At 42.6% G+C, this 23,883-nt stretch overlaps 1 protein-coding gene and 1 non-coding gene across 2 annotated transcripts in view; one reads left to right on the top strand and one right to left on the bottom strand.

The window, feature by feature from the left end:
- LOC124802744 (glutamate dehydrogenase, mitochondrial) overlaps positions 1-23,883 on the top strand; it is a 187,173-nt gene that overhangs the window by 110,631 nt on the left and 52,659 nt on the right. The window lies entirely within an intron of this gene.
- Positions 15,411-15,484, bottom strand: Trnat-ugu. Its single transcript has one exon. It is a non-coding gene; the product is annotated as a tRNA-Thr (tRNA).

Below are 23,883 nucleotides of genomic sequence, written 5' to 3'. Positions count from 1 at the left end.
CAACAGAACCGTTCAGTCGTACATTTCCTACTAAGTTTAGAACGTGAGTAGAAATCTAAAGTCCACAGCTTCATCGGCATCAGTTAATAAAAATTTATACAATAAAGCGTGCAAAGGAAGGTCAAAATACAGACTTACGAAACTCGTCCGTTACGTGGGCTCAGATCTCTGTAACCAAGACTGAGATCGAGAAATATCTTTTAGAGAGCATATATACCGCAACTTGGGCTGCAAAAGTCGCTACTAGATCTTGCTTTAAAATATTCCCGCTTAAGATCTCTGAGCCTTTCTATTACATAGCTGTGCGGGTAAGGGATGCTGTCCGCACCATATCCCCAAGTCCTTTATCTGCAAGCGCAGCCGAAAGTCTTTGACCCACTTCCGCGGGTACTGATTTTTTTTTTTATTAAGTAGCCAGTTATTCTCGCCTGCTGATGTTCTTTCCCGTAGCTCCCTTCAAATTTGATGAGACGTTGGAAATGGTAATGTATCTTAGTGTTAAAAAATTACACTGCTACATTTTAGTAAATTTGAAGTCCCAGGTCATTGGACCCTCAGCACGCGAGTCCTCATCGCAGCTGGCCAATTTTAATGCTGCCATTAACCCTTTTTTCCTATACCTCTTTCATTCGTTCACGTTGTTTCCCACCTCTCCTCATTACTTGTTCTTCCCCAGGTTACCTTTACTCTCTCTCTCTCTCTCTCTCTCTCTCTCCCACTTCTTCCTCTAAAGTCCCTTGCTGCCCTGGCCCAAAGTCATGGTCTGCTGTACCTCCAAATGATCGCTCCTTGTTTACTCTTCACAAATACGAGCTATTTTTAAGAATCAAATTTATGATTTTTGTAAAATGTGTCGTATTGCATGTAAGATGTAAAACAAAATTACAATATTAAACATACGAAAATGTTAAGTAGTATAAAACTGTAGCAAGTGAAGTTGTGGCAACGTTATTAATTTCGCAATCTCATCGTAGCTGTGGGTCTCGGGAGGTTAACCGTCGCAGACAGCTTTCTGACGTCATTCGTCATCTTGAAATCTTGTTATTGGACTGTTAGGGATACAGTGGTCTGCTCTTTACTCGATTTCACGACAATCGCATTCAGTTTACGGTCCCTGTTTATAGAGAGACTCCTTGCCTCTAGCAGTCTAGCACTCTGCTGCTGATGATGTTCTTGAGGCTGCTCCAGGTTTGTCTTGGCAGCTGCTTGCCTGTAGGCGGTACGGTTGGGTCAGGCTCGCCAGGGCTTGTCCCGTGAACCGTGATAAATTGGACGTCCAGCACTCTAAGTGGCAACAAGCAGGCTTGCGGAGACTGTTGACTTCCCACACAAGCTTTCTAGGTGGCATGTGGAAGATGAGAAAGTACGTTGTCCACTGGAAAGTCCACAGGAGCTGAGCCACTGTATGCCTTACTTCATTCTTGGTCCACTGCCTGTGGTACTAAATTGCACCTGGTGATACTAAATAGGACAAAATAAGAAGCCAGGGAAGGCGTTGATTTTAGAGTGTCAGTAACGATTGCCACTGTGCTTCTTATCTGACCAACGATCTTGTAGTTATGGCTGCATCTAACCCCCACAGGAACGTAGTATTCGGCAACACTGTGCACAATCGATAGTACTGCCGTCAGAGTATCTACTTCTGTTCCCCATCTTCTTTCAGCCAGCTTTCTGTTTGTTTCCCAGTTTGAAATCTTTTACAGAAGTCGATCAAATCTTACGCATAGATATTTAGGCTGTGTGTTTCGGTTTAAATGTGTGCCGTAGAAGTTCTCAGGTTTGATGCCGGCGAGCTTCTAAGTTAGGGGGAATATGCGTGCTTCTGTTATATTGCCGTTGCGTAGCAACGTAATGATAAAAGTATGAATGCCTGACTAAATAGATAAGTAGATTGATAAATAAACTGCTTTACTGCAGCATAACTCACCCTTTGGACTGAAAAGCAGTATTTGGTGGACATATGAAGTTTCCGCAGTTCTTCCTCGTATGCACCAAGACAGTGCAGAGCATCGGCGCATCAGACGGGAGAGGTTATTCCCGTAGAGGCTTAGGCGGCCAGCGGTTCGCTGCTGGGGTCACCTTGGCCCCACGGGTCATCGCGCCGCAGGTCGTGCTCGCCCTCTCGACCCACGGTCTCCTTGGGATCCCACACTAACCGGATCCTGCCACACCCGTATCTCCCTCTTATTAGCACGATTAGCGAACGCTGATTGCTCGGTGACTTAGTGGCGAAGAGGAGACGCTCGAGCCCTGTTTGAGCTGAGGTTGGTTTCTGGCATTCAGCATAATTTCCCCGTCAGGTTGTGCTTTCTGAATTATTTAAGGCCTCTATCTTACGCAGTGTTTCGGTTTTTCAGTGGCATTAAGTATTTATACATTTGAATTAAAACTGAAAACGAGAGGCTTCGAATCAGTTCATTGACCGGAATTCTTTGATATCAGCTGTTTTCGACGTAGATCCACTACCCATTAGTGATACATGAAAATTTGTGGTGGACCGGGACTCCAACCCGAAATTCTCGATTATCGCGAGCCGTCGCTTTAACCACTTCGGCTATCCGCGTACGCTCCCTGGGCCGACCCGGACTTCCACATTTCACACAGTCTACAGCCTTATACCGTAGTCCAATAAATTCATCATGTAAAGCTCGCAACGTTACTTGAATTCTTGCAACAGGGAGAATGGAGCAATGAAGAATCGAGACCAGTCTTATCATCGTCCTGGGATAGCCTAGGTTTGTAATACTTACATGCATGTCTCAAACGACAGACACTGTTGACGATCCACTGTCGTACGAAATACGTACAAATTATTTAGCAGACTGTTAGTTGCTTGACATCTGCTGTTCAATTGTATTAATTTCGTTGTACTTCGTACAGCTTTGGATCGTCAACAGTGTGTGTTCTTTCAGACATATATGGTAAATGAAAAAGAGAGAACTAAGAAAAGGATACAGTTCGCTTTTAATGTAACGATCATTGTCTGTGACGGCACTGTTAAGTGTGTGACAGACGGTACTTCCCGCGTTTCAAGGTTTCTTCCCGTTACAATTACGAATGGAGAGTTTGGAAAATGTCAGCGTAAATTTTACTCTGCATTTGTAGTAGTCTAACTTTGTCTTCGCGATCGCTGCGAGAGATACACACGGAGTGCGCCGAAAAGTTTAGAGATTTAATTTTATTCCTGGCGTCTAAGTGACGTCAGCACAGCAACTACATTGGCAGTTCGAACTAACAACTGCAAACAATAGGTGTGTAAAGTTTCGAACAATTCAGATAGATAACGGAACCCTAGTGAACCATTAAAATCTAGTACGCGAAAGACACGTCCGTTAATTTAATCCACTAACTACGAGATTTCATGTTATCCGTATGAACCTACCACAAAACGACAAACTACAGAATGGGTCCCTGATGGTTCGCCAAGACCGAAGAAGGTGCGATTGACAAATTGAAAGTGAGGACAATGCTCATCGCGTTTCTTAACGCTCATGGCATTATTGCATCATCTTCGGTCTTTGCAAACCATCAGAGACTTACTTCCACTTCGTTTTGTGGTAGGTTCGAATTTCGAATTGGTAACACAGTCTCGTCACACGTGATTCCAATTAACAGCACAAAATTTGCTTGTATAGTGTGTGTTCCGTGAACGGCATTTTGATGGTTACTACGGCTCTGCCGAATCTATTGTTCAGTTACAATTTAAGTTACAAAGGTGGCTACTGCGCTTACGTCGCTCACACGCCATGAATAAAATCAGTAGACGTCTTGCACGGCCGGTGCATGAAGGGGACTGAAGGATTTATAGATTCTTTACTTAATATTGGCTTTAGAGCGATTACTGCCATCCTATCTTCAAACGTCTACCAATTCAAATGTTTAGTATTTCTGCGATGCACTTCCGAAAGACTTACAAACCTGCGACCATTCGTGCCGCTGTTCTTTGAATACTTTCGGTATCCCGTGGTAGTGCTGTTTCATACAGATCCACACTCTTGAGCAGTTATGATCCATTGGTTTCCGAGACATGGGATGCTGCTTTCCTACGTTTCATAAAATAAGATTTTTAATTTACGTACGTTCTGTTTATTTTACAACAAACTAAGAGATAAACCAGTATTGTGAGACTTTCGTGAATAGAGCGCTATACTATCTGTGCAGTAGGTATCAATACCGGCTAGAAACTCAATCTTTTTGTCAGTAAATAGTGGAGATTTTCTTCTGTTTGAGAAGTTTTGGAACTCGTAGTACTACATTCTGGTGCTGGTAACAGATTCGCAAAATAATACTCACATTTACAGGTTCGCCAGCTGGCTGTGTACCAGCAGTACGCTCAAAAAATCGTTGATAGGCTTCGCTTTAACTCATTTCCTGTCGTCCTTGTCTTCTTCCGTTATTTGAAGACTCATCAGAATGCCTGCAGGTTTGGACTTCCACGATATTTGCAGATGTCAGGAGATAGTTGCAGGAAAAATGTTTTAAGTCGTTTAGGGTGACGAAGAAATGCATAGGTTGGTTCAAAAATAGTTCAAATGGCTCTGAGCACTTTGGGACTTAACTTCTGAGGTCATAAGTCCCCTAGAACTTAGAACTACTTAAACCTAACTAACCTAAGGACATCACACACATCCAGCCCGAGGCAGGATTCGAACCTGCGACCGTAGCGGTCGCGCGGTTCCAGACTGTAGCGCGTAGAACCGCTCGGTCACTCCGGCCGGCAAATGCGTAGGTTGTAAGTTTGTTTTTGTTACAGGGAAAATGGATGAGGTTGTAGTTGAAACATTATCGTAACTCCGAACAATCTTTTACTCGGTAAATAAAGTCCATAAAATACCTACTATGTGGCGTTGCGTACCAGACAATAGGAATTCGGGCGTTTCGTCTCCTAATGTACCATATTACGATCATTGCCCCCACGTAAACTAGATATGTCGCCAGAGGACAGAATTCTTTTTATCTATTTGCCATTAGGGCGGCCAAATTTCGTCAAAGCACAATTTCTCAAACAGTTTCTAATGAAACAAACAGCAACCACGGACGCTAAACAGAGAAATCATTACGAAATATATTAGTGCGTTGAATTGCACAAAATATCAGTAGTCCTACTTTCTCGTGCCTTAAGACAGTGCGCACAGATCTAAAGATATAAAAGTGAAACAGCAGAAATTGTACTGGGTTCAGCAAATAATATCGCCAACTTGCCTCGGGGACTAAAAAATTAGCATACATTAGCCGAATTATCAGGAAGTTGATTACCATTCAAAGTTTAGGAGTTCCCTCACGGTAAAGCGACTGCTGGGTTTCTGAACTTCCTCTTCACTAAAAGTGATGAAGCATTCCATAAGCGGGAAACAAACTTGCTTGAAATATCCTATTCCCCGCACTGGAAGAGCCACATTCTCCCGTTAAAGACGGTACAAGAACGTAGAAATCTGCTAGAACATCACTTTTGCGAAAATGATAGAGCATTGTTCAGCTGCTTGGTTAAGGTCCCGCGATGGTTACAATTTTGTTAAGCCGCTGAAGCACAGATATTAAATTTCCTGTAATTCATGAAGTCCGTTGTTCACGACTAAATAATGGTAAAAGGAGAATCATTTCTTGTTCCGGAGTTACGGACAGTGTGTTGCGTACAGTGTAGATCATCTAGAACGAACTGGAATTGAATTCAACAATTTGTTACAGAATTGTTGCCTTACTTGGACAATGAACATTCTTCTTCTTCTGTAGTGGTCAATCCAAGGATTGGTTTGCAACAGCTACAATGGCAGCTTGTCTCCATTCTGTGCGTCTTTCAGCTTTTCTTCATTTCTTTATAGGTGTTACATCCCACATCTTTCACGATTTTATCCATGTAGCTCAGTCGTGGTCTTCCTCTTGGTCTTTTTCCCTCGACATATCCCTCTATGATTGTGTTCAGGAGTCCTTTGTCTTAATAGATGGCCTGTAAATTGCACTCTTCTTTTAACAATGAAACTCCAGAAGCTTCTCTTCTCACCTGCTCTTTCCAGAAGCACTTCGTTTGTGACCCTGTCGATGCATTTTATTTTGAGCATGCGTCTATAGCACCACATTTCATAAGAATTTAGCTTCTGGTCTTCCTCTGTCCCGAGAGTCCATGTTTCACACCCATAGCATGCCACACTCCACACATGATTTCAAAAATCTTTTTCTGATTTCAAGGCTGATGCTCTTAGATATTAAGATGTTTTTCTTCTTGTTAAAAGCAGCCTTTGCTTGCGCAATTCTACTTCTCACTTCTGCCTTGCTCCTTCCATCCCTGGTAATATTACTGCCCAGATAAGTAAATTTATCAACTTGTTCAAGCAGTTCATTGGCTAATGAACTTGGACTTTCACTTGATCTTCTTTGTCGCATGCCATTACTTTTGTTTTTGCTTTATTAATTCTCATATTATATTCTTCCCCCATAATTTTATCCATTCTATTCAGTAGGACTACAAGATCTTCTTCACTTTCAGCCAGGACAGCTATATCATCGGCATATGTTGTCATATCTATTTGTTGGCTTGAATTACTACACCTGTCTGTGAATTTTCCCTTACCTTTTTCAGCGCCTCTTCAATGTATAGGTTAAAGATAACAGGGGATAGTGCGCAACCTTGTCGGACACCTTTCCGTATCTGCACCTCTTCTTGTTTTGTCCGTCCACGGATAGCTGCTGTCTCGTTTTTGTACAGGTTCCATATCATTCTTCTATCTTTATAGTCTATTCCTACTTTTTTGAGTACCTCAAACATCTTATCCCATTTAACATTATCAAAGGCTTTCTCTACATCTACGAAAGCTGTGTGTGTTGTCAGGTTCTTATCTAGTCGTTTCTCTATTATTAGTTTTAGAGCAAATATTGCTTCTATGGTTCCTCTATCTTTCCGGAATCCAAACTGTTCTTCGGAGAGTGTAGCTTCGACTTTTTGTCCTATGCGTTTTAGGATAATTGAGGTTACTATTTTAGAGACGTGAGTAACTAGGCTGAGCGTCCTATAATTTTCACATCTTGTAGCATTTGCCTTCTTTGGAATGGGAATCATAATGTTTTTCTCAAAGTCTATAGGAATTTTACCATGCTCGTACATGTTGAAAACAAGATTATACAACTCCTGATTCAGTTTCGCTCATCCCGATTTCAGAAGTTCGGCTGGGATAGTGTCTATACCAGGCGATTTGTTGTTTTTCAATTCTTTCAGAGCTAGTTCAAACTCTTCCTTTAATATAGATTCACCTATGTTGTGTGCATCTACTTCTGTTTCTTCTTCCATGATGTTTTCAGACAGTTCTGGTCCGCTGTACAGTTTTCCTATATATTGTTTCCATCTTCTTGCAACTTCATCTTCACCCAACAGATTGCCATTTTCATCCATCATGAACATTCATCGGCAAGAAAAACATCGGAAAATATTCATGTTATCTATTGTGTTGTGAAGATCTCGATAGCAACGCTTTTTTATTTTACTAGTTCTGTAAGTGTGGCTGGGTGGTTCAGTGGTAAAGTGGTAGACTGTGTGTCCTAAGTCGTCGCACTCGATCATGTTCAGTTCTAAGCTTTCTGTGTCTCACTTCCACTTCTTTCACATCTGTCAGTGTTCGTTGACGTGAATAATGCCGAGTCGCACAGTGTTTTTGAATCCAAGTTAAACTAAGTGTCCCCTGTAACTGCCTGAGTGAGTCAGTCTAAAGGCTGGAGGAGGGCAACGGCATACGAGCTCCGTCAGGACCACGCCTAATAATGCAATGTGGTGTTCAGACCTTCGGCTTGGTGACAGTTTCACATATCTTATACGATCCCCTGCTGCTCTGTCTGGTAAATGTGCCTAGGGGTACACGCGGTTTGTGCTTCTCTACGTACACCGCTCTTCTGGGCGGTTTTCGCACGGTTCACGGATGTGCTGTCGGAGAAGACTCTTGTCAAAATGATTCACTAACATTAGGAAAGTCACATAGTTCCGATGATCAGATGCAAAGAGCAATTGTTTCTTTAGGATGACTGACGTTTTGTTCCCACTAACAGACTGATCACCAGGAAACTCGCATTTCTGAGCTGGTTGTCGGGGCAGTAGACATTGCGCACATTATGTAGCATACAAGCTGGTTATGTGAAACGATCAAATCTAGTAACAGAAAGTAATTACAAATGAAATGCACAAAACTGTGGGTATTGTACGTAACACTGTACGACATCCACATTTTTTTCCATTTCATTTATAATTACGATGATTATGTATCAAACATTCAGGAGGACCAGTTAGCATCCTTCGGAAACATGTTCTGGAATGTTAGTAGGCTTTGGATTATTCATATATTGTACGTAAGAAAGGACCTGGATACCTCACTAAAATGTTCATGTGAAATTTCGTAGTGCTATGTTGTTGTTCCTTAATACGACGATGCAGATAATTAAGATTAGATGAGATGTACACAGGTCCTTACATGTCCTTCAGTACAGTATTGTTTTCTTTTGATAAATCGCGTGATATTTCACAAGCTGAGACTTTATGATTGGCATCACTATATTTATAATCTGTAGACTAAAGTTCAAATGGAATCTCTAGCAACCATTTTAGAGATCCGTAGGTTTTCGATTTGTAGGTATCTTAATGCAGTAACCTACAAATCTGGGAGAGGTGACAATCAGTGGTGAGGAAATAAGAACAGTAAATGGTTGATAGGTTATGAAGAAAATTTGGGCGCTAGTAAACGTGGATGTTGAGAGAACAGGCACCATTCAAATTAGCGATTCAGAACATGTATTAATAGCGACGGATAAAGGAGTTTTTGTTCTGTCAAATGTATCTTCTAAGAATTTTATTTTGTTAGCCACAGTTGCCCGGAAATTTGCATTGGCTAGCCGTGGTAGCCGTACAGTGCGTGTAGCGACATAAAGACCAGATGTTTGCTCTTGCTGCGCTATTCTTTCTTGATACTGAAGACAAGAAAGCGTTTGTCTTAAGATAGAAAGTAACACCTCGTATTTGAAATGGTTTTCACCACAGAATCACTGCAGCTTAATTTGGTACATTAGCTTTTAAACCTGCATGGGATTGTTCTCATGTCCGCGCGATAGCTGCTGCCAGATAGTGGGATCTAACGAAGCATTTATTAACTAGCGGACTTCCGGGCAAGAGTACTCGCAATAAAGGCGGTTTGTTCCGAATTGCCTGCTGCCGGACAGCAACAATAGAAATGGCTGCAAAAGCATTTCAAGTGACGGGAACATGCCCATACAATCCTTATGTTCGATCGATGGAGGAATTCGCTCCATCTAGTATAACGGCTCAGAGGAAACTGCAGATATTTGATCGTATGATCGTATAATAAAACATTACACTGGTCCAGCGAAGTAAACTCAGTCAGGGGCTTACACGGGAATGCTAGAAATAAGCAGCGCAAGAATGGAGGCCCATTTACGACCTACGCTCTCCGTTAAATTTGGCATTCGACATAAGGGAGAACCCAAAAATCGGAAATCACCTACCAATGAAGGATACTCTCGAACTGAAGCAGAATAATGAGAAGGAAAACTATACGGAAGAGGTAAATTTAAAAATTAAATGTATTCGCGATTGCGAATATGGACACCCATTAGAGACTACCAATATTATTCCTTCCCTTTCTTCAATTCTTTTCGTCCACAGAACGTTAAACTCTAGTCATCCTTCCTTAATTTCCCAAGTCACGATATCACGATAACAAGAAACATACACTATGTGATCAAAAATATCCGAGCACCCCCAAAAACGTACGTTTCTCATATTAGGTGCATTGTGCTGCCAGGTACTCAATATCATCGACCTCAGTAGTCATATGACATCATAAGGGAGCAGAATGGGGTGTTACTTGGGTCATGCGCTGTATGCGTGATTTCAACGCTCCTAAGCATCCCTAGGTCTACTGTTTTCGATGTGATAGTGAAGTGGAAACGTGAGGGGACACGTACAGCACGAAAGCGTACAGGCCGACCTCGTCTGTTGACTGACAGAGACCGCCGACAGTTGAAGAGGGTCGTAATGTGTCATAGGGAGACATCTATCCATACCATCACACAGGAATTCCAAACTGCATCAGGATCCACTGCAAGTGCTATGACAGTTAGGCGGGAGGTGAGAAAACTTGGATTTCATGATCGAGCGGCTGCTCATAAGCCACACATCGCGCCGGTAAACGCCAAACGACGCCTCGCTTGGTGTAAGGAAATTCGAAGGGTGGAAGCAGTTGAGAAAACGATGAATATATAATTGTGGTAACGTGTCACTGTACGCAGGACGACTCGCGGATTCGCATAGTTGGTGCCAAGATACTTTTTCCCACTGTCCCCTTGAAAAGAAGACATAATATTCCGTAACTTAAAGGAAATTTTGTGTTTGCGTCTCTCACAGACACTGAATCACTGTGCCAGACACCCTGCATCATCTTGAAACGCCAGTATTATAGTGTACAGGTAACTTGAGTCTTAATATCCATTGAACCTGGGACGCTGTCTCTCTAATATTTTTCATGCTCCTTCAACAGTTAATTTCTCATTTTATTTCTGAACTATTGTTCAATTTATTTCCGGTTAATTGACAATATTTACTATCAAAGATGCTTCTGATGGTCAGGCAGGTAACAAATGTCTGCACATTTGAAAATGGCCTAGAGTAGAAATTGTACCACATTAGGAAAATAAACTAAAAATTAGGTGGCAGACAGCATGGAGTGATTCAATAGATGTCCATCTTGGCTTGATCAAACGGCCTTGAACTGCCACATATCGTTCCTCTTTAGTATCATTCGCATTGAAATGTGAAATAGGACAGATTGACGGACGAAGCGAGATTCAACCGTGCACAAGTTACTTCTGCCAAGCATAAAATTTTGTCAACTGAGCAACCGGCACTGGACTGGCAAATGTTGCAAGGTGATGGGTTAAGAAGCGTGGTCGGGCGAAAGGAACCGATGAGACTGAAAAGGCAAGAACTTGCAAGCAAAATGATAAACTGAGTAAGTCGATGACGTGCATATTACAGCAGGAGTGAGGGACACGAAGCTCAGCTGACAATGAGTGGGATTAAAGTATCTACCCCAGAGAGGAAGTTAAAAATTTCATACAAAAAATATCCCATTGGCGATGTTAAGAAATTTCAGTTGCATAAAGAAATATGTAAGGAAATAATACTAGCTTTGAAAAAGATCACAGCTTTTGTGACTCAAGTGGAGTACAGTGGTAATGAGGAAACTGAGAAAAATTCTTCTGTCTCCGGGATTTGGTTTTAAAAGGTGCCTGAGTAAACGAATCGTCACGTGTGCGAAAAAGGAAAAAATGAATCTTCCGAACTAAAGTTGCCACTAGTTTATTCTGGCGAAACTTCGACTGCTGTAGATGACAGTGAAAGAATGTTGCCAAAACGTGGGAGAGATACTAGATACTGGCAGACGGAAGTCTCCGTCAGTATTTCGTTGCTGTGCTGTGATGTGGAAGACACTGGCATACGGACGTGAATAGTGTGAAGGCACTTTACTTGTAAGACGGTTTGCTGTCACTACTTCCCCTCTGTAAATGCGGCTGTTGCCATCCCGGCCAGATCTTCAGTTAGCTTTGTCCAGTAGCTAGACATAAACAACTATCCCCCCCGCCAGGAGAAGTCGCAGGAGTCTGCAGACAAGTTATCTGACGCCAACGCTACTGTCTGAACTACTTACATTGACCTACTTAGCTCGTTAACAATGTTTGCCGCCAGGGCTTGGCTACTCCTGTTGCGTATGAGCACGTTCCACACTCCATCCGAGACACCTCGTGGCGCTACAGCAGGAGCGGGTTGAATGACGCCCGCATACGTGAGTTATCTGGGAGTGGCTGGCTGCTCACCGGTGGTCTCGAGTGTACACCAATAGCCGGCATGTGTGCGCTTAGTACTCTGTCTATAGTTGTGCTCGTATTATACGGCTGCAGTGTTCGGCGCAGCCCGCGTGGCAGCTTTGTAAACGAAGCACTGTGGGGCCGGCCGGGCGCCTTTAGACCCACGTTGTACACAGAAGAGTAGGTACGGTGCTCTGGCTGCTGCCGGCGGTCGTCGCCCGGGGCAGAGTTTGCTTAGCTCTGCCCGTGGGCGTAGGTGAGGGTGGGTGTGCTGTGGCGGGCTGCCAACGGCGCGATGTCTGTCCAGTGCTCGGCTAGCCGAGAGGTAGGGGGAGGGGCGGCACGTAATGGACGCCTTTGTCTCGGCGCCCAGACACACTGGCAGTTCAGACTTCTAATACAGAGGCCGCTGTTCTACTCAGACAGCTCGTCAGCCTCACCGAAGTCCTCCAGTTCTGATCCACTTATGCAGGGCACATCATAATTAACAGCGAAAACTGGCATGCGATTAAGTACACGACAGTTATTAGTAGATGCTGCACGTAAACTCTAAAACCTGGAAAGGCACTCCAAAACGATGGAATTCATCCTGAGTTTCTTCTTCGTAGTGCGAACTACGCAAAAAGATGTCTAACGGATTTCTTCTCTGACATTGATATCTGGTTCAATCCCATGAAAATGAAGCAGTTAAAAAAAATCTTACCAATACGCAAGCCCGACAAGGAATCAGACGAGTCAAAAAAAGTATCACCTAATCACACTACTCAGCACTAAAGTTGCACGAAAGAATTCTGTTCGATCGGATTATTGCAGTGATCTTTCAGAACCTTCCTATTCAGCAAACTGGATTCCGACCAGGACGGAGCTGATGCTCTTGTGAAGTAGGATACCAAATGAAGCAGAAAACATAAATTGCTTTCGTTGATCTAAGTGCAGTATATGAGGTACTGGCAGAAGTAAAGCAGTGGGGACGGGGCGTGAGTCGTGCTTGTGTAGCTCAGTTGGTAGAGAACTTGCCCGCGAAACGCAAAGGTTCCGAGTTCGAGTCTCGGTCCGGCACACAGTTTTAATCTGCCAGGAAATTTCGTATCAGCGCACACTCCGCTGTAGAGTGAAAATCTCATTCCAGTTTATAACGTAGTTTGCATGCATAGACTGCTTCATAAATTACTAGCTGACAAATCGGCATTGTCCCGGTGTTCATTTCGCCGATTTTCTGTTAGAAACGAAACATTATGTGTGCTCCTGCAGTCAGTTCGGTGTGAGATGATGCCGGATAGTTTCTGTACACCGGGCGCAGCCGCTTCGCCTCTCAACGCGATTTTGTTAACCTCTCTATTGCAACGCCTCTTCGTAGCTCTACAGACTGCTACCGTTTCCAGCTACAGCCATTTGCGCTTCGCAGCTAAAAACTATCAAAAGCGTTGCCAGCTGCTCCCTTAAATTTACTAGACCGTGTTTCTTAGCAGTAAAGAATAAATGTATTAATATTTCTTACGTGATGCGGCAGTTTCTCACGCATCTCATTGTTTGACTTTAAATCTTCTGAACCATGATAGGTAGGTCGTTGCTCCATAGTGGTTGTTGTCTGACTGTAAGGAGATACCTGTACCCAGTTTGGCTGGAATCGGTGCAGAGGTTTAGGAGGAGATATGGAACACTCATACATAATCGATTTTTATAATAGGTACAAAATACAACTTGTCACATGCAGACAGAGAGCAAACCTAATTGACAAGATACTGGCTGGAAGAACATTTACTATAACGACAGGAAAAGACACTAACTGTACAAAAGTATTGAGTGATGGCTTACCACAGGGATTCGCCAGAGCTCATCTTCTGTTCATATTCCTCTAACACAGTTCAGGAAGTTTCGTAGTCTGGACTGTTGGGCAATAGCTACCCAACACTAAACCTTTGAAACAACTGAAGAAATCCTAACTTCTGATCTAGACATGTTAAGCCAATATTTGGTTGCAAACTCAGATAAAACAGAAGTTGAAAGTTTTCATCAGTCCAATAGTTTGACACACAGAGCCCTTGATGTCTATTTCGAAGGGAACAAACTTCAAAACACGCATCAAAAATACCTCGGGATCACGTTAGGTTGGACACTTCTCTTAAGGAGCACTTGACACGAACTTCTGCTAAGCTCATACGCAGAAACAACATTCTCCTTGAAATGTGTGACACTCTAATTATGGGCACTCGGATTGGTATATTCGATAGCAAGAGTACTGTACGTCGCTCTGGCTTAATGCTCCACACGTAAAATTTAACAAAGTCGTGCGTTTTGTTAGTGGGCCCATACGACCTGTTCGCGCACACTGATTACATATCCTGAGCCGCTTTTCACATCCTGGTATCAGACGGAAAAGCGCGTTACTGTGTGAATACCAGAAGATTGCTGACAACTCCGACCTTTCAGTATTGAGCAGAGCGAAAAAGATTAAGACAAAGACATCCCATTCTTACCACAGCCGGGAGTCTCAAAGATATTGAATTCAATGCCATCGGTGACGGGAAACGCTCTGGCAACAAAACTGTCCTGCACAACGCCTGCAATTGCCCTGCATTCGGGAGAAACCCACTGGATTTGACCAGCCTCGGGCAATTTCGACTACTCTGAACGGGCCGTGGAAGATAAGCACGCACATAACACATGTGAGGCAAGCTTCATCATCATCTTATGACAGTGGTGCGGAACGACAGGCGGTTGCTCATACTGTGTCAACATGTCCTGTACGTGTGGTAGTTTTGTAATCTTTCTATATGTATTGTCTTTCGATAAATCTGTAAAACAAAAAAAAAAAACAAAAAAAAAATTGTCGCATGTATGAAAGACATCACTCCGTAACGGCTTGACCGATTTGGTTGGCTGATTTGTGTGTTTGTGTGTTTGTGTGTGTGTGTGTGTGTGTGTGTGTGTGTGTGTGTGTGTGTGTGTGTTCGCAATTCTCAGTACGAGGTTTGTATGAAAGAAAATTTTTGGGAAGTCCACCGGAAAACTCGGAAATTTGGATGTTATGTACGAAAATCTGAATGAAAGAAATGTGACGGTTGGTATGACAGTTACGCTGTCAGGTTTTTTCATAAAAAAAGTTTGACGCTTGAATATTGATATTTTCAGAAAAAAAATGAAAGCGATATTTCAGTTTGTTACGGGTGGCGACCGTATCTTTGTTGTGTTGCGAAGATTGAATTGATGTCACCTCTTCGGTAATTTGGTGTGTTCCGAACGTTCAGTTGATTTCAGTTCGTAGACATTTTGGGGAAAAAAAATTGCCACCAGTGAGGAGTCCAAATATCACTTGCCGTAAGTGCAATGTGAGCTAACTACGTGATCGTAGAGTCAGTGAGACTGACAAAGACCGTAGACAGCAAATAGAATAAGAATTCTCAAGCGTGATCCATTACGACTCCGCGCGGGTAGTAGAGTTAGATCTGCTCAACTGGAGCTTAGGAACAAAATAATTTGGAATTAATGACTAACTGCAACCCTCAGCTGCCGACAGGTGTTGTTGTAATACCTCGATGTGGACAGCTGAAAATGTGTGCCCCGACCGGGACTCGAACCCAGGATCTCCTGCTTACATGGCAGACGCTCTATCCATCTGAGCCACCGAGGGGACAGATGAATAGCGCGACTGCAGGGACTTACCCCTTGCGCGCTTCCCGTGAGACTCACATTCCCAACTGTCCACAATTCTACCTATGTAATGTACCTTACAGACATTTGGGACGTCGACAACACAGGCGACCAAACATGAACATTCGAATTGACCATTTGGCGTTCAGATACGTTCCAACAGTCGATTGTCACGGATTTATTAGTCGACTTGGGAATAGTGAAAGCTATTTGTCAGCTTTGTTTAATACTTTGAGGTTTCGACACGAACCGCTAGCATTATGTTGTGTGAAGGGAAAGGACAAACCGCCGCCACCACCACCACCACCACCAGCATCATTGCTTTCTGGCCAAGAACTTCGACTGATTCGTTTCTTGCCGAACATGCAAAAGTACAACAGTTCCTTCCAAATGACATCATTGGGGGCGAATATGATCGAAGAACGACGTTTCGAACCCAACTTTTAAGATTCTTTTTCGACTGCATCTCACATCACATACGCACACACATAACACAAACTAACTTCAACGATTCGTAGTTCCACCAGGGCTCGTAAATCAGTAATTTGTCTTCATGTTTACAAATTCAAGGACAAATTCACCATCGTGCAGGAGCATTGTTGCCGCTAGTGAACGCTGAAGTTGTTTTGTTTCATTTGGCTCACGGAAAAGGAAAGAATCGATTGTGTGAAACCCTTCTCGACCAAATGACTGGAAAAGAAGATATGTTAACACTTTCTCTTAAACCTGCTACGAGAAAGAACATGCTAAGCTGTGCTGTGAAAACGTGCGTTTTTGTTTTCCTTGTCGGAGTCATTTTTAAGAGGAAAGACGAAAGCTGTGTTCACGGCTAGCTTTGTAATCCTGCCTCTTCGTAGATTAAATCCATGCGACATACTGTCATTAAAGCTACTGTCCTGACAGATTTAGCAGCTGGAAACTTCTCCCTCATCCCCTGTCTACTAATGATTCCAACCGATTTACACCCAACTAGCATACATACTTAGCAATTGCGAAGCACTGCTGGGTTCGCAGGTAAATAAATAAGTGAACAAATAAATACATTCGTAGGTGCAAAACCAGTCCAGTACATATGGGTGTGCAGGTGAGAATTGTAAATTTATGGTTACGAACCGCCTCTGACTTAACTGGGAAATATTCTCCTAGTTACTGCAAATGAATTTCATATGCAGACATTTAAGTCCGTTACAAATTGGGCTCCAATTTCACCATGGGCTACTTTGACAAGAAATATAATCCTGCTTCAGTACGTTGTTACATTGTACTGTACACTCGTAACCGCTCAAGGTTCCACATGTCGCTCTCGCCTTTGGCTCCACTACTGCCCTCCTCTTTGGTGACGTACGAATTCTTTCAAACACCCTGGATCATCTCGTACAATATGACAAGACTGTAAAATTCGCCACTCCATTTCAACTATATCAAGGGGAATAATATTCACATCACTATTGAATTGACCACATAAATACACATCCGGAGGATAGAGGTCAGGTGTTAAAGTACAACCCCTGCTAGATATATTTGTTGATCCTGGACGACTAAATATGATGGTGGTGCCTCGTCATCCATCTACCGTATCTCTCAACCTTGGGCATTGGGTGAATTTGGGCCCAGTTAGATTGATTATTAATGGAGAAATTTACATTAAAAATAAATCAGTTGTAGCAAGAACACCATTTCGTACTGAAGTCAGTGGTGGCTCATAACCACAAATTCGCAATTGTCTCACATGGATTCGCGTTTATTGCGAGGTATGTGCTTCCGTTACAGTGTTGTGTATCTCTTTGTATGGACTCCGTGGCTGCTCTACGTGTAATCGCTTCTCAAGTGAGGAAGCTCTTTATTCACGTGAAGTGTTGAGTGCTATTGACATGGGATTTCAGATCGATTCCGTATTTCCGTATGGCTTTGGACACTGTACCACACAAGCGGCTTGTAGTGAAATTGCGTGCTTATGGAATATCGTCTGTTATGTGGCTGGATTCGTGATACCCTGTCAGAGAGGTCGCAGTTTGTAGTAATTGACGGAAAGTCATAGGGTAAAACACAAGCGATTTCTGACGTTCGCCGAGGTAGTCTTATACCCCATTTGCTGTTCCTTGTCTATATAAACGATTTGGGAGACAATCTGAGCAGCCGCCTTAGGTTGTTTGCAGATAACGCTATCAATTATCAACTAATAAAGTCATTAGAAGATAAAAACAAATCGAAAAACGATTTAGAAAAATATCTGAATGGTGGGAAAAGTGGCAGTTTGACCCTAAATAACGAAAAGTGAGAGGTTGGTTAGTTATCACTCATCCATATGAGTAGTGCTAAAAGGAATTCCTTTAACTTCGGCTACACGATAAATCAGTCATATATAAAGGCCGTAAATTCAACTAAATACCTACGAATTACAATAACGATTAACTTAAATTGGAAGGAAAACACTGAAAATATTGTGGGGAAGGCTAATCAAAGATTGCGTTTTATTGGCAGGACACTTGAAAATGTAACATCTACTAAGGAGACTGCCTGCACTACGCTTGGCAATCCGTCCTCTTATAGAGTATTGCTGCGTGGTGTGGGATCCTTACCAGATAGGACTGACGGAGTACATCGAGAAAGTTCAAAGAAGGGCAGCACGTTTTGTATTATCGCGAAATGTGGGGGAGAGTGTTGTATTGGATTGTTTGGGGGAAGAGACCAAACAGCGAGGTCATCGGTCTAATCGGATTAGGGAAGGACGAGGAAGGAAGTCGGCCGTGCCCTTTTAAAGGAACCATGCTGGCATTTGCCTGGAGCGATTTAGGGAAATCACGGAAAACCTAAATCATGATGGCCGGATGCGGGATTGAACCGTCGTCCTCCCGAATGCGAGTCCAATGTGCTAACCACTGCACCACCTCGCTCGGTAGGGGGAGAGTGTCACTGAAACGATACAGGATTTGGGCTGGACATAATTTTCGTTATGACGGAATATTCTCACGAAATTCCAATCACCAACTTTCTCCTCGGAATGCGAAAATATTTTGTTGAAACAAACACACATAGGGAGAAACGACCACTACCATAAAATAAGGGCAATCAGTGCTCTCTCTTTCCGCGCGCTATACGAGAGGGGAATAATAGAGAATTGTGAAGGTGGTTTGATGAACCCTTTGCGAGGCACTTAAATGTCATTTGCAGAGTATCCATGTAGATATAGATTTTATATAGATTTCTCCCTCCTGACCCCCCCCCCCCCTTCCGGCAGTTTGGCGCCTCCCGAAATTCGGCGTGGTGGGCGCGCATATCTAGCTCGCCTATAGTTCGTGACTGGCCTATATACATGGTCGAGCCTCATCGTTACCACTTCTCAGTATATAGAGTAACCGCAGTTTCTGGGAGTTATATAACTGAAGGGATATTTCTAGCTATTCTGTCTGTACATCTGTCAGCTATCGCGGTAAGCGCGCATGTTTTAAACTGGATCGGAATAGGTGGAATGAGGAGACCAAGGGAATAGTTCAGAGGACTTGATCGTTTAATTCGACCAGCTCTGGTCGCTTATACAGGGAAGTACCTTGCTGAAAGAGACCAGCCGCCTCACCAAAGACCGTCTTGAAGTTGCACGATTTCATTCGCTAGGATTCCAGAATGCTGTTTAGTCCTGAGAAATTGCACAGCTTCATATTGATCGATGAATTAATTATTTAATTAATTAGTTCATGTACATCAAAGAGGTTGATTGGTGAAACTACGCACAGTAATGGCACGAACACATTGAAGCTTCAAACCATGATTGGTATTTGACTACAAACTTCGTTATGATTAACTGACAATTGCCTCAAAGTAAATTTACTCGAACTGTTTAAAGAGCTACCTACAGGAGGTTCCATAGCGGACATAACATACCATTCTTATTAAACGATGACTGCGATGTTTTGTATGCTGTTATCGTAAACTGAGTCACACGTTGACGTTAAGCAGGAGACGAGTGTAGTTAAAAAGCTTGGGAAACAAAATCTGGTTTCCCGAGCGGCATGGAAGCAGTAAGATGCTAGAAGAGCGATTTTCCATTGCGATAAATCTCAGCTGATACGTCCAGATGACGATCTTGTGGTTTTCTTTGGCGCTCGGTCGTTCCCCACTGGCGGAAGTGTATCTCGCCGAAACTTATATATCTTCAGCTTAAAACATTCATTTCCGGGACGTGGCAACGCCTTTAGCGCGTAGCAGTTAGCAACTCTAGTAACGGTTCCTGCCGCCGCTGCTGATAAGGACAGGAAGGCAAGCGAAGCCAACATTGTCGCAAGTCCGCGGAGTGTGGCGCGCGCGTCGGCCGCTGTAGCTGGCTGCACTCAGCGAGCCGCTGTATAGCGATGCCGGAGGTTACATCATACCAGCGTTATCAGTTGTGTGTTCTATTCCACTCGCGCATTGTCTGTCTGCTTGTATGCGCACCCTAATATCTCTATTTTAATTATCGTCAAGGCAACATCGTAGAGGATGGCGGTAGCGTAACTGTAGCATATCCTTTTTCTTCTTCGAATAGAAGTTCTCTATATTTATCCAGTATGCTTCTGCGGGAACTATCATTTTTCTGTTAAAGCAGGCGCTCTTGAAAAACGCTATTTAAGATGTACCAAACCCACAATTTCTGAAGACACACCAATGAAATTTTGTACCATGCTTTACAACATTCAATGTTAAGTTCCTTATATACATATATAACTTTATTTTATGGAATTTTAAAAGTTTTATTTTCAAAAAATGTTCCCTTTTCTCGAACTATTTGAGATTTTTGTAAAATTTTCTTTTTGATCTCGTAGCATATAGTAAGCTTCTCTCATGAGGTTTTTTGACTATATCGAGTAGGAGAATTTTAACAATATTGTAATTATAATTCTGTAAATATAATATAAAATTCATGCAAAATCAAGCACTTTGCTCCATATCTCAGCCTACACTCAGGAATTCAAAAGTTTACGCTAGAAACAACGTTTATTGGGCTTGTACAAATTAGTGTAAAAAATTTCGTAATTTTAGCCATCGTAGATACTGAGAATAAAGTACATCGACTTTAAAAAGCATAATTTCCAGGAAATGCAATGTAAAATTCAACCCATCCTTTTTTATGTCGCCTCTACAGAGGATCCCTTCTTGTTTAGTACCTTTTCTTTATCAGGTCTTAAACTGACTTTTTAGCTCCAGAGAGGTGTCTTGAGTGATGTTTCCTACCTTAAAGCTCATTCTCTCTCTATCTTTATCCGTCCTATGTTATCATCATTAAATACAAGAACTGCATCATAAGCTGCAACTCTGACGACTGTAGCAGATCAAAATGTGGTTTTAGGGCATTATTTCAATGCAGCTGGTATGTTATTGTTTCTAAGATAGAGGGAACAGTGTCACAAATGATCTACAAAACCAAAGAGTGTATATCATAGCCTTCTAGATGTATCCCGTGCAAGTTTGTTAGAAAGCAATCCACAGAGTCTTTGTTCACCGAGCTAGTATTGAAGTGTTGCTTCAAAAAATGTGGGCGTGGCACGAAGGTCACGTCATTCATTTATTTTTCAGGTACTTCGGATGGGATTCATCACAGAAACCTTGAGAACTTACTGTACATGAGTTCTACTAATAAATAAAATAATAAATAGAAAATGAACATTTTCAGGGAGTTACATGAGATTCCCCCCCCCCCCCCCCCCCCCCTTAAGGATTGAAATTCGTTTCATGAGCTTCTCCTTTACACTTTAGTATGGCTATACCAAACCGTTGCGATACTAGCGAGCGCCTATTAATCCGTGGGATGTCTGTCGTGCCTATTCGATAAGGACTCCAAACACTCTAGAATTCGTTGCACTAGCATCTTGTACGCAGTTTTCTTTACATATGCACTGTACTTAACCAGAACTCTTTCAAACGGTTTCCGGTCGTCAATTCGCCCTCCCTAGTACTGATTTTGCGTGATAATGGCATTTTATATTGCTTCTTAGTATTCTCGATATATACTTACAGGGTGTGATGCGATCAAGTTTTCGACAACTATTATAATAGGATACTATAGGGTTCTTTCTTCGTTGAGGGTATTACAGTACATTCTCCACATTTAAAGACAGTTGTCGTCCCATGCACTAAGTGGAAAGTTCATCCAAGGCAATAATGTTTTTAAGTCAACTGTTCATCGTGCTAATCACATACCGCGTGGTTATAATTAAACTAATCGTGTTCAGAGTGCTGCAGTGTGGACTGTGCATCGAAGGACGCTGAAATATCGTAGTTATGTTAATTAATCGGTGCGCTCGCGGAGTATGCTGAAAAAACAAGTTCTGATTCCTTTCACTAGGTGAAATACGGCACTGCAAGCAGTCAGAATGTGTAATGTTTCCTGTTTTGACGTCAGTACGCTGTTTGTCGCTTGGCGACGCGTGTTGATTCATTTTGTGAAGTGACTTTCGGTGTAAGGGGTTAAGAGGTCAAAGTTTTCCGTACGAAACACAACGGCTATTGAGAAGAAAGATCGTGCACTACTAGCGAAGTTGTTTTATCAGAATGGCAGCAATAGCAGCACTCCATTGCGGGAAATACCCCTGACGAAACCGTTGCGAAGAGGCCCCATGTCAATAAATGGGCTAAAGAATGTGATCACGAAATTTGAAGATACAAGTCGATTAGATAGTGCAGAAGGGAAAGGGAGGCGGCCCGTCCCTATGTTGCCGCGGCAATAGCCGACCGTGGAGCACACGACTCAAATCCTGCAGCCAGTGCTCCAGCTATGCCACAGGAATTCTCGCGCCCCTGGTAAACAGTTCATAAGGTTTTACAGCGCATTTTAGACTGGTACCCCTGCAAGATTCAGAATGTGCACCAAATGAAGCCCCAAGATAGGCTGAAACATCGTGACTTTGCCCTTTTTTGGCACACGTGGAAACGGGTGAACATTCTTTTAACCCTTTCGAGGGCAAAATTATTGAGCAGTTTTTTAAATGAATGGAGATCAGATAGTAGTTATCAGATAGTAGTTAACAGATATGTATATTTATCATACAGAATATCAAATTTGCTCCAACTGTGAAAGTGAGGTCAGACAACAAGGTGGGACGTATTCTTACCACTGCCCTTCTTTGGAGTTAAATGACAAAACCAACTTTTTCAATATATGTCATATTTATTTTATAAATTTACTTCTCTTGTTACAATGATTGTTCACAATTACTTGCCATGAAATTTTCTGAAACATGGGTTTATGCAAAGTGATATTTGGCAATATGTACAAACACAGCGAGTGCTCTTTTCCACAGCTTTTGGTACTACAATGACGGCACGTCCAGTAGGTTTCTCCTAAAATGGGTTGATGCTACCCTACAGCCACATGACGAAAATCTTCAGGTACTTCACCTCTTTTTGCCAGAAAGACAGGTTTTTGTCCACGCCTTTTTGGGATGAGAAGCCAGCGATCAATTGTCTGGCTAGATGGATCCTGTATGTGAGCTGATCATGCTGTCCACTTTCTCTTTTACTAATTTTCCACAGGATAAAACTGTTCACTGCAGCAAAATCCACCAGGAAATAAAATATTCTGTGCAATCATTTTATAGAACGTCTGCCAATAGCATACCTTTCTCGTAATTGATCAAACTTGTCGACACCTCCCATTATTTTGTTGTATTCTGCCACAACTTCAGGACAAGAAATCTCTGTACTAGTACCATCCTTGTTTTTCCTTTTCACTGTGGCTGTTTCTCATGGGTCATGAATGGAGGACAGGAAAGTGACTGGATGGTTATCCATCCATTTTACTGCAGAAATGGCTCCTTTTGTTTCAAACTGGAATTCTCTTCGTTCAAATTTTACGTGCTCCTTCATAAATTTGAACCAAAAGTATTTACCTTATACTATAGCTTTGGGCAAAAAAATCACAAAATGTCAATCAAACAGCACTGAAAGGCTCCTCTACAGAGCAACACTCAGCTATACAATGCCTCTGCGCGAAGGTACAGCAAAAACGGCGGGAACTTCAGATTGGTAGTAGTACCCTATACTGTTCACTAGGTGGTAACACCGTACAGAGGTGAGAACTGTGAATCCCACGGGACTAGGCGCAAGTTCATTGTAGTGGGAAGCATGTTTCCCACGGCTCACGAAAGGATTAATGAACGAGGCACATTTTACTGTGCACGATGTTGTAATTGCTCAGAACTGTCACATGTTGCGCAGGAACATTCACTGCACTCAGCTTATGTGACTCTGTGGTGTGGTTTCACAAGCTCCTCCGTTCTCGGTCAGTTTGTCTTCCACAAGATGATACCTCGGGGGTCTGTTAGGTGAACAGTGACACCTGCAACACGTGATTGCAGGTTTTCGAGAATGCAACTTCGCCTACCCCAACATTTTTTCGCAACACCACAC

This window comes from Schistocerca piceifrons, chromosome 6, assembly GCF_021461385.2.
Source record: "Schistocerca piceifrons isolate TAMUIC-IGC-003096 chromosome 6, iqSchPice1.1, whole genome shotgun sequence".
Lineage (NCBI taxonomy): Eukaryota > Metazoa > Arthropoda > Insecta > Orthoptera > Acrididae > Schistocerca > Schistocerca piceifrons.
Note: the sequence above shows the minus strand (reverse complement) of the source record. Positions and strands in the feature narration are given on the sequence as shown.